Source organism: Triticum aestivum, chromosome 3D, assembly GCF_018294505.1.
Source record: "Triticum aestivum cultivar Chinese Spring chromosome 3D, IWGSC CS RefSeq v2.1, whole genome shotgun sequence".
Lineage (NCBI taxonomy): Eukaryota > Viridiplantae > Streptophyta > Magnoliopsida > Poales > Poaceae > Triticum > Triticum aestivum.
In genome coordinates, this window is record NC_057802.1 from 140,205,453 (window position 1) to 140,217,574 (window position 12,122).

The window sequence follows — 12,122 nt, forward strand, 5'->3', positions numbered from 1 at the left end:
GTTGGCCATGACCTTGTCATCGCCCCCAGCCTTCAAGATGACCCCTTCATACGCCAACAGGAAAGCCGACGGGTCCGTCGCGCCATCGTAGCGCGACGGCATCTGTGGCTTGAACTTGGGTGGCCACTGCACCCGCAGCAAGGCGGGGGCCAAGGCTCGGAGCCCCCCAGCCCCACCGCGGGCGTCTGTCGTCGCAGCCGGAAGGGCAGCACCGGCCATGGGGGTGAAGCGCGGTTGTGGCGAAGCGTAGATTGACGGAAGGAAAGCTTCGGCGCACCCCTACCTGGCGCGCCAAATGTTGGATTTTGGGTTCCGGTAAACCCTTGAGGTTCGAACACTGGGGTGCGCACGAAGATCTCTATCTCTCCCTTGATCACTCTCGCAACGATCGCAAGGCTTAGCTCGACGAACCCAAAGAACGAGAGACACAAGAGTTTATACTGGTTCGGGCCACCGATGTGGTGTAATACCCTACTCCAGTGTGGTGGTGGATTGCCTCTTGGGCTGAGGATGAACAGTTACAATGGAAGAACAACCTCCTGAGGAGAGGTGCTCTTGTGCTTGGTGAACTTGTGTGGTTGAGGATGATCTGAATGATCCGTCCCTTGCTACGATGGTGGCTAGTCCTATTTATAGAGGCCCTGGTCCTCTCCCCAAAATATTGAGCGGGAAGGGATCCAACAACGGCCAAATTCGAAGGGAGACAACTAGTACAAGTTATCCTGACTAAAGGTGGTCTTCGCCTGCCAAAGGCTCTGGTGGTGACGCCGTCTTCGGCTCCATGGTGACCTCCGTCCTGTCGTCCTGCTGGTCTGCGTCTCGTTGCACCGATATGGAAACCCTTGCCTGATGCCTCGGGACTCCACACCTGCACTTGCCTCTTTAGCACCAAAGAGGAAACGAGGACACTGTAGGCTGGGATGAACAAGTACAAGGGAAGAACTACCTCCTGAGGAGAGGTGTTCTTGACCTCAGTGAGCTTGTGCATGTGTGGATGGAATGGATCTGATCCAAGATCCGTTGCCTTCTACGGTGGTGCTAGTCCTATTTATAGAGGCCCGGGTCTCTTCCCGAATATTAGGTGGGAAGGGATCCCACAACGGCCAATTTGAAGGGGGGCAGCTAGTACAAGCTATCCTGACAAAAGGTGGTCTTCGCCTGCCAAAGGCTCTGGCGGTGACACTATTGTGGGCTCCGCGATGACCTCCATCCTGCTGGTCTTGGTCTCGTTGCACCGATATGGAAACCTTTTCCTGATGCCTCGGGACTCCTCGCCTGCGCTTGCTTCTTTAGCACCAAAGAGGAAACTAGTTCTCTGCGCCCGCCTGGCCTTGGTCGTCATGGCTCACGTCACGGGAACCTCACGAGGTGCCCCTCGCCTTGATCTCTCCGCTCCTCGCGAGCCAGCCTAGTGAGGCTGCCCCTGAGGAGGTCTTGTGTCGCCCGCCTCACGAGGCTTGGCCCCTCGCGAGGGTCTTGAGTGTTTGCTGGTGAAGATGGGTCGTACCAGGCCGTTAGTGGAGCCACGCCGTGGGCCGCAGGCAGGCAAGTCTGGGGACCCCCATTCCCAGAACGCCGACAACCGCACCAGCTCAGCAACCAGCCAGCCAGCATGGCGCTGCATGCCTCATCAGCTTGGACGCGCGTCGAAGCAAGGCGAGGCGGCGATGGACGGGACGAGCTTCATTGCCGTCCCCGATAAAGCAAGAGGGCACGTCAGCAGCGCATTAAATGCGTTTGTCCTACGGTGCCAGGTGATAAACTTGTACATTGTAGATACTTTCCACCTCATGTGTGCCACTGTGGTGACCCCTTTGACATATAAAAGGAGGCCCGAGGCGTACTATGGAAGGATTCGGACTTTTTTGGACTGGGCATGCACCGCAGCTAGTTCAAGAGCTCAAGAACACTAAATATACACAGACAAGCAGGACTAGGGTTTTACGCATCATTTGTGGCCCGAACCTGGGTAAAAATCCCCTCACGCTGATCTTTTAGACCTGCTCTTTGCGCATCTCCACGCACAACCAACCGTAGAAGGGATTCCCCGGGATCCCATAGGTGTCGTTTCCCTCGACAACTACTATTACTCCACACATCGACCGCTATCCAACATGCATCTAGTGTATTAAGTTCATGGAGAAATGGAGTAATGCAATAAGAATGATGACATGATGTAGACAAGATCTATCTATGTAGATATAGACCCCATCGTTTTATCCTTAGTAGCAATGATACATACGTGTCGGTTCCCCTTCTGTCACTGGAATCGAGCACCGTAAGATTCAACCCACTACAAAGCACCTCTTCCCATTGCAAGATAAATAGATCAAGTTGGCCAAACAAAACCCAAATATCGGAGAATAAATACGAGGCTATAAGCAATCATGCATAAAAGAGATCAAACAAACTCAAATACTTTCATGGATATAAAAAGATAGATCTGATCATAAACTCAAAGTTCATCCGATCCCAACAAACACATCGCAAAAAGAGTTACATCATATGGATCTCCAAGAGACCATTGTATTGAGAATTCAGCGAGAGAGGGGAAGCCATCTAGCTAGTAACTACGGACCCGAAGGTCTACAAAGAACTACTCACGCATCATCGAAGAGGCACCAATGGAGGTGGTGAACCGCATCCGAGATGGTGTCTAGATTGGATCTGGTGGTGTTGGACTCTGCGACGGCTGGAATTGAATTTTGTTGACTCCCCTAGGGTTTCTGGAATATTGGGGTATTTATAGAGCAAAGAGACGGTACAGGGGGCACCCGAGGTGGGCACAACCCACCAGGGCGCACCTGGGCCTCCTGGCACGCCCTGGTGGGTTGTGCTCTCCTCGGAGCACCCCCCAGGTGCAGCCTTGGCCCATTAGGTGTCTTCTGGTCCATAAAAAATCTCCATGAAGTTTTGTTGCATTTGGACTCCGTTTGATATTGATTTCCTGCGATGTAAAAATCATGCAGAAAACAGCAACTTTCACTTGGCACTATGTTAATAGGTTAGTACCAAAAAATGATATAAAATGACTATAAAATTATTATAAAACATCCAAGATTGATAATGTAACAGCATGGAACAATAAAAAATAATAGATATGTTGGAGACGTATCAGTATGATAGCACTATTTGCTATCTTATCAGTGCATAATGATTGATTTGCCACTGTGGTGACCCCTTAGCCTATAAAATGAGGCCCATGGCAACCTTAGAAAGGGTTGGACCCTGTGTTAGTGAATCCACCCCTCATATTTCATACGCTCATAGCCGTGTCACCCTGAGGCAACCCTGCCGGGCAAACGCACTACGACCACCACCATTTTTTCACCATCAATCCACCAAAGCAGGATTAGGGTTTTACGCCTCACGGCGGCCCGAACTTGGGTAAATTTGCCCGTGTGATCTCTGCCGTGTTGCCCCGCGCTCTTCTGCTCTTTGTGCAATGTGACATCCCCCCGCTGAACCAGCAAGGGGCCCTTGGTCCCATAGGTGGTTGTGGTTCCCCATGACATCTTTGGCGTGCTAGGTAGGGGGTCACTTGCGCGAACCTGAAAGCGTGAGCAGCACGTCATCTTCATCGCCGACGGCGCCATCGACCATGGCACCCAAGAAGAAATCCGGTGCTTCAGTTCACCCGTCCACCACGAAGGCTCCGCCGCCCACAGCCGCCAATGCTCTGGGGGATGCCGAGGCGTACGAGGATGTGGACGCTGCTGGGGATATGGTCGGAGCAGGCGGCGCTGTCACCACCTCCCCCGCGACAGAAGCAGGAGACGAAGACGCCGGAGGAGAGCAGCATCAGCAACATCATGGTGGCCACGCACCACGAGGTACGGGCGAAGGGATTGTTCCATCTGCGCCCCTTCCCCTCACCGACGAGCACATCCACAATGGTGGCGCTCGTTCCGGTGCGAATCGGCGCCCTCCGGCTACCCCCACCACAGGAGCGACCGCGGTGCGTATGCCTCCCCCGAGGGGAGTCGACCAGGTCGCTGCGCACAATGGAGCCACTGGCCCTCAAGCGCCTTCACCACGTCACCATGCCATCCAAATGGCTGCCTCGCAATAGCAAGGATGTGGTGCTGTCGCCGCTGGCACCGTCAGAAGACGAGCGACGGTGCGTTCTACATCATCATCACCCATGCCAAGCATTGCTATGGAAGCCATGGCACGGGCTCAGTTGTTACTGAGGTTTCCGCCGGCGGCCGAGCAGATGGACGAGTGGCGGGCCACCATCCAGAGTCTCCTCGGTTTCGCCGATCCTGGGGGCTCATAGCGAGCTAAACCGCCACGGCCCGCCAAGCGATGGCGACGGCTCGCGCTGCTGGTCGTACGGACGGGGCCACCATGGAAACCACCACGGTACAGTACCCACCATGGCAACCAACGCGAGCGCGGCAGAATCAAGAACCCGTTGATGTCTCGATGCCCTCCTCTGACCCTCGAGCACGTCCAGGCCAATGGCGAGCCCCGGAGGCCAGGTGGAGGGGAGACGCGTGCGCCATCATCGAGTGACTCCGCGACAACCACCATCGTACCAATGGGTGCGATGGTCCCGACATTGACAAGCCTGCGCTCGAGGTTGGCGGGTGCCTGCCCTTTGAGCTTGGGTGCCCTGCCTTTACTCGTGAGCTGTGGCAAGTCCGTTGGCCGTCCGTTCGTACGTTTAAGCCAGAGATACCCGAGAAGTATGATGGTAGGCTAAACCCGGGAGAGTTTCTGAGCATCTACACCATCGCTGTTCAGGCTGCGGGGGAGAGATGAGAAGGTGTTTGCCAACTACTTCCCTTTGGCACTCAAGTCCAATGTGAGGTCTTGGCTGATGCAGCTGCCGGAGAACTCCATTTCTTCATGGGCTGACCTGTGCCATGAGTTCATTGGCACCTTCACTGGCGGCCATCAAGAACCATGGCGGCCCAGCGATTTGCAGCTTCTCCAGCAAAAAGAAGGAGAGACTCTCCGGAAGTACTTGCAGAGATTCAGCAGAGTCCACATGAACATCCCAAATATCCATCCAGCAGCTGTGATAGCTGCCTTCCAATCTAATGTGCGTAACTACAGGATTCGTTCCAAGATGAACGTGCGGTTGCCCAAGACTGTGAAGGAGCTTTACCCTTTGGTGGACAAGTGTGCTCGTATGGAGGAAGGAAACTCCCAGGAGAAGAGGATTGTATCAACGTCGACTCAGAGGACGATAGTGAATCTACCAGTTAGAAGAACAGCAAGAAGCACAGCAAGAGGTGCAAGGATAAGGCAGTGACGACTGTCGAAGGATCGGGCACGCCTAGTACCGGCAAGAAGGCTAAAGCTGAAGCTCCCGACAAGGAAGCTACCGTGTGCGCTGACTGCCGGGAGGCTGCGGCTGCCGAGAAGGCTGGGAAAGGCGACGGGCTGTACTGCAAGATTCATCGGACCAAGGGCCATGACCTTCAAGAGTGTTATAAGGTTGAGCAGCTCGTCAAGAGGCAGAGAGGAGAATATGAGAAGTGTGATAAGGAAAAAGGTCAGAATGCTGCTGGCGGGAAGAGTCGAGGCGGTGAAGCAAATCGCCTCGGCAAACCCCTCCGGAACCAAGGAAAACCCACCCGGGGTCGAGAGAAGGAAACTTGCAATGATGAGAGTGATGGAGGGGATGAAGAGGAAACCAGTGAGCAGGAATTCCAGAAGGCCACTGACGCCCTGTGCGTTGATGGGGGTGCGTCCCTGCACTCTTCTCACCATCAAACTCAAATGGTGGGCACGTGAGGTCAATGTCGTGGAACCAGCGCCAGAGGCTCGGAAACCACTCAAATGCTCACACACACCCATCATCTTTGACAAAGAGGACCATCCTTACCGTACCACTGCGGTAGGATGTTTTCCATTGTTGGTCTCTCCAATAATTCGCAACCTTAAGGTAACAAAGATGTTGGTTGACAGCGGGGCCGGGTTGAATCCAATTTCCCCAAAGGTCACCAGCAAGCTTCAGATAGCAGAAGAAGAGCTAAAGGTCACGGGCATGTTTCAAGGAGTTAGTCCCGACAGGAGCCATCCTAAGGGAAAGATCACTTTCCAGTGACATTTTGGGGGGGGGGGGCTGAACTATCGGACTGAGAAGATTGTGTTTGATGTGGTCAACCTCCCCCTGTCGTACAGTGGGATGCTTGGACGCCTAGCCCTGGATAAATTCATGGCGGCATCCCACTATGCCTACAACACCTTGAAGATGACTGGGCCAGTAGGAGTCATTTCCATCCCGTCAAACGAGAAGGACACAATCATTTGTGTGGACAAGATGTATCAGGACACAGTCGCGGCAGAGGCAGCGGCAGCAGTAGTTCCCGCCAAGGAGAACAGAGGAAAGAAGAAGGATAGCAGGGACATTGGCAAGGAATCCGGGAAGCGTACCTCTTCGGAGTTCGTTGCGCCTGTTGATGACTTGCTGGAGAGTTTCAACAGAAAGAGATCCAAGGTTGCTGCACCACAAGTGAAGAAGGTCCCGGCAGGGCTAGCTGGCGTTGATGGTACCCTCACTATCAGTGCCACCCTTGATGACAAATAGGCTCGTTGCCTTCCTGCGAGTGAATATCGATGTGTTTGCCTGGCAACCATCTGATATCCCCGGTGTTCCCAGGGAGGTAATCGAGCAGCACCTTGTTGTCTGCCCACACGCCCGACCTGTCAAATAGAAAGCTCGGAAGCAGGCCCTGAAGAGGCAGCAGTTCATTGCAGAGGAGATCAAGAAGCTTGAGGCAACTGGTCTGGTTAGAGGAGTGCTACATTCAACATGGTTAGAAAATCCAGTGGTTGTTCGGAAGGCTAACGGGAAATGGACGCTTTGCATAGATTTCACAGTTCTCAACAAGGCTTGCCCGAAGGACCCATTTCCCTTGCCGCACATCGATCAGATTGTGGACTCCACTTCAGGCTGTGATTTGCTCTCCTTTTTGGATGCGTATTTTGGATATCATCAAATCTTCATGTCCAAAGAAGACGAAGAGAAGACCTCGTTCATCACCCCATGTGGTACGTACTGTTTTATCCGCATGCCATTCGGATTAAAGAGTGTCGGGTCTACTTTTGCAAGGGCAGTCCAGATTGGTTTTGAGCCACAGCTGCACAGAAAGATTGGGGCTTATATGGATTATATTGAAGCTCAACCCGGAGAAGTGTGTGTTCAGCGTTCCCTCTGGCAATCTACTTGGGTTCTTTGTATCCCATCGAGGGATCGAAGCTAACCCAGACAGGATCAAAGCTATCGAGCACAGTCAAGCGCCCAGGACAGTCAAGGATGTGAGGCGTTTGACAGGCACTACAAGAAATATGTCAACTAGTGACCTTTTGTCAGTGACCCTGGAAGAATTGGTCATAGATCTATGACCATTCGAGACCAATTGGTCAAAAGCTGTTCGGGGGGCTCCAAACCCTAAACTATAACGACCATTTTGGTCAGAAAGGTCGTAATTTCCTTACACGAAATGGTCATAAAGAAGATAGCACTGGTTTGCTGCCTTATTTCTAGCTGATCATGACCAATATAGATGGTCATAACCTTGTAAATTGTGGTGGGTTGCTATGACTAGGCGCCACCTCATCAGTTTTGCCTATGTGTCATGTCCATGTGGCAGTTTTTGCCCTAGGTTGTGAAGCAACCTATATTTCTGTCATTCCCAAAATTCCCAAAAAATCTCATAAATTCTTTGGGTCATATCTTCGTCAAATATGTAAAATACCTTCCTTGCCTAGTTCAAAAATAATTCAAAAATATTCATTTTCCTATTCTGTTCAAAAAACACTTTGTGAAGGAAGTACCACTTTGGCATGTCCAAATGGTATCCATTTTCTACAGTGCTTTCCTATGCCCAAATAACCATCCTCCACCAAATGCCAGCTCAATCCATTCATTATTTTGAGCCCAGCTTCAACATTCGTATTTATGTCCAGTGTGGTACTTTGCAAAGCAAGTACCACCTAGGCTCCTCCTTTTGAGCTGAAAATTTGTGAAGACGGTCTTCTTAGTAACTGATCATCCTCAGCTAAAACTCACGCCCATTAGCCATGTGCATTTCCCGTACCGCTAATCAAACACTTGGCTGCTTATTCATGTTTGAGCATCGATCGGTCTCCTCGTGAGAATCTTATGTTGTGATTTTTCTTCCTAGCACCTACCTGGGGAGTGCCCAACCCACCAGACATGCCTAGGCCGCCCAGAACACATGGCAACGCCACGGTCACGCGGTGACCATGCGGCGGGCATGCGAGTTTACGCGCTCTAGAGTTGGGGCCCTCGGCCACCGTCCAAACCTCGACGTATCGCCACCAAACCATGTATTTATGATTAAATAGGTACTTATGTAACTAGAAATGATTTTTGGAAAAAATAAAGAGCAAACTATGAGGCACCTACAGTTCAAATTTGACCCGCTTCCTCCTAAATCGGCGGGAATTTTTCTTTTTCACCAGAGGTGGATCAAAACTTTTGACACCCAACCATTTTGTCAATTGTGCATTATATATGGCCTAGTATTTTATAAAATTGATTAGGTCCAATTTTGCAACAAATATATGGTAGGTCCTTCACAAAAAAATCATTTTGGGCACTCGAAAAAATGGAAAATGAATTTTTCGTCCAAAGAAAATGAAAACTTCCTTAGGCAACATTGTTTGTAATTCCAAGATGCACCCTTGTGCATGATATGAGGTCATTTGAACAAACTATGCCATGAATGTGGCCATAAGATTGATCATTTGGCTTGAAAGCCATGAATCTTCACACATGGTAGCTCATTTCTAAAAACACTTTTTTAAAATAATTACCGTATTACAAGTTTATTATTTTTCCTGTAAACTTGGTCACATATAATGACACAATGCGGAGGTTTTCCAAATTTATGATTTTTTTTTAATTTTTTATGCCCGTTTCAAAATGCGGTCAAAACGGCGGGCTTGACCGTTCCAAGCTAGTTGTTGAATCTTGGAGACCTTTTGATGTTTATCTAATTAAATAGATACTTGTGTACCTAGAAATGATTTTTGGAAAAAATAAAGAGCAAACTACGAGGTAGCTACAGTTCAAATTTGACCCGCTTCCACCTGAATTGGCGGAAATTTGTCTTTTCACGAGATGTGGATCAAAACTTTTTACACCCAACCATTTGGTCAATTGTGCATTAAATATGTCCTAGTATTTTATAAAATTGATTTGGTCTAATTTTGCAACAAATATATGGTAGGTCCTTCACAAAAAAACTCATTTCGGGCACTCGGAAAATGGAAAATGAATTTTCCGTGCAAAGAAAATGAAAACTCCCTTAGGCAACATTGTTTGGAATTCCAAGATGCACCCTTTTGCACAATATGAGATCATTTGAACAAACTATGCCATGAATGTGGCCATAAGATTGATCATTTGGCTTCAAAGCCATGAATCTTCACGCATGATAGCTCATTTCTGAGAACACTTTTTTAAAATAATTGTCGTATTACAAGTTCATTATTTTTCCTAGAAACTTGGCCACATATGGTGACACGATGCGAAGGTTTTCCAATTTTTTGATTTTTTTTGAATTTTTTATGTCCGTTTCAAAATGCGGTCAAAATGGCGGGCTTGACCGTTCCTAGCTAGTGGTTGAATCTTGGAAATTTTTTGATGTTTATCTGATTAAATAGATACTTATGTACCTAGAAATGATTTTTGGGAAAATAAATAGCAAACTATGAGGCAGCTACAGTTCAAATTTGACCCGCTTCCTACTAAATCGGCGGAAATTTGTCTTTTTCACCAGAGATGGACCAAAGCTTTTGACACCCAACCATTTGGTCAATTGTGCATAAAATATGGCCTAGTATTTTAGAAAATCAATTTGGTCCAATTTTGCAACAAATATATGGTAGTTCCTTCACAAAAAAACTCATTTCGGGCACTCGGAAAATGGAAAATGAATTTTCCGTGCAAAGAAAATGAAAACTCCCTTAGGCAACATTATTTGGAATTCCAACATTCACCCTTGTGCACAATATGAGATGATTTGAACAAACTATGCCATGAATGTGGCCATAAGATTGATCATCTGGCTTGAAAGCCATTGATCTCCACACATGATAGCTCATTTCTGAGAACACTTTTTTAAAATAATTGCCGTATTACAAGTTTATTATTTTTCCTGGAAACATGGTCACATATAATGACACAACGCGAAGGTTTTCCAATTTTTTGATTTTTTTTGAATTTTTCATGCCCGTTTCAAAATGCGGTCAAAACGGCGGGAATGACCGTTCCTAGCTAGTGGTTGAATATTGGAATTTTTTGGTGTTTCCATGATTAAATAGATAATTTTGTACCTATAAATGATTTTTGGAAAAAATAAATAGCAAACTATGAGGCAGCCGCAGTTCAAATTTGACCCGCTTCCATCTGAAACGGCGGAAATTTGTCTTTTTCACCAGAGGTGGATCAAAACTTTTTACACCCAACCATTTGGTCAATTGTGCATTAAATATGGCCTAGTATTTTAGAAAAATGATTTGGTCCAATTTTGCAACAATTATTTGGTACGTCCTTCACAAAAAAACCTCATTTGGGGCACTCGAAAAATGGAAAATGTTTTTTTTCATCCAAAGAAAATGAAAATTTCCTTAGGAAACATTGTTTGCCATTCCAATATGCACCCTTGTGCACAATATGAGATCATTTGAACAAACTATGCCATGAATGTGGCCATAAGATTGATCCTTTGGCTTGAAAGCCATTGATCTCCACACGATAGATTGTTTCTGAGAACACTTTTTTAAAAGAATTGTCGTATTACAAGTTTATTATTTTTCTGGCAACTTGGTCACATATAATGACACAATGCGAAGGTTTTCCAATTTTTTGATTTTTTTTTGAATTTTTTATGCCCGTTTCAAAATGCGATCAAAACGACGGGAATGACCGTTCCTAGCTAGTGGTTGAATCTTGGAATTTTTTTGGTGTTTCTCTGATTAAATAGATACTTTTGTACCTAGAAATGAGTTTTGGAAAAAATAAATAGCAAACTATGAGGCAGCCGCAGTTCAAATTTGACCCGCTTCCATCTGAAACGGCGGAAATTTGTCTTTTTCACCAGAGGTGGATCAAAACTTTTTACACCCAACCATTTGGTCAATTGTGCATTAAATATGGCCTAGTATTTTAGAAAAATGATTTGGTCCAATTTTGCAACAAGTATATGGTAGGTCCTTCACACACAAAAAACTCATTTTGGGTACTCGAAAAATGGAAAATGATTTTTTCGTCCAAAGAAAATGAAAATTTCCTTAGGCAACATTGTTTGCCATTCCAATATGCACCCTTGTGCACAATATGAGATCATTTGAACAAACTATGCCATGAATGTGGCCATAAGATTGATCATTTGGCTTGAAAGCCATGCACCTTCACACATGATAGCTCTTTCTAAGAACACTTTTTTAAAAGAATTGTCGTATTACAAGTTTATTATTTTTCCTGGTAACTTGGTCACATATAATGACACAATGCAATGGTTTTCCAATTTTTTTTTGAATTTTTCATGCCCGTTTCAAAATGTTGTCAAAACTGCGGGCATGACCGTTCCTAGCTAGTGGTTGAATATTAAAAAACTATTGGTGTTTCTCTGATTAAATAGATACTTATGTACCTAAAAATTATTTTTGGAAAAAATAAAGAACAAACTATAAGGCAGCTGCAGTTCAAATTTGACCCGTTTACAGCTGGATCGGCGGAAATTTGTCTTTTTCACGAGAGGTGAATCAAAACTTTTGACATCCAAGTATTTGGTCAATTATACATTAAATATGTTCTAATATTTTAAAAAGTTGATTTGGTCCAATTTTGCAACAAATATATTGTAGGTCCCTCACAAAAAACTCATTTTGGGCACTTGAGAAATGTAAAATGAATTTTTAATCAGCTAGACCAATTTTTTAGTCAATTACGACCAATTTAGATGGTCATGACATCATATCCGTGTGCTGCATTTTGATTGGTCTGTGGGCGTTTCACACGGATCGTGGATGGAACACTGTCGGATGCTCACGGATCCAACGGCAGTCCTCACCCCAAGCCCACCTAAGGCGAAACCCTAGTCCTCGTGGACATTTTCCATCCACCACCCCCC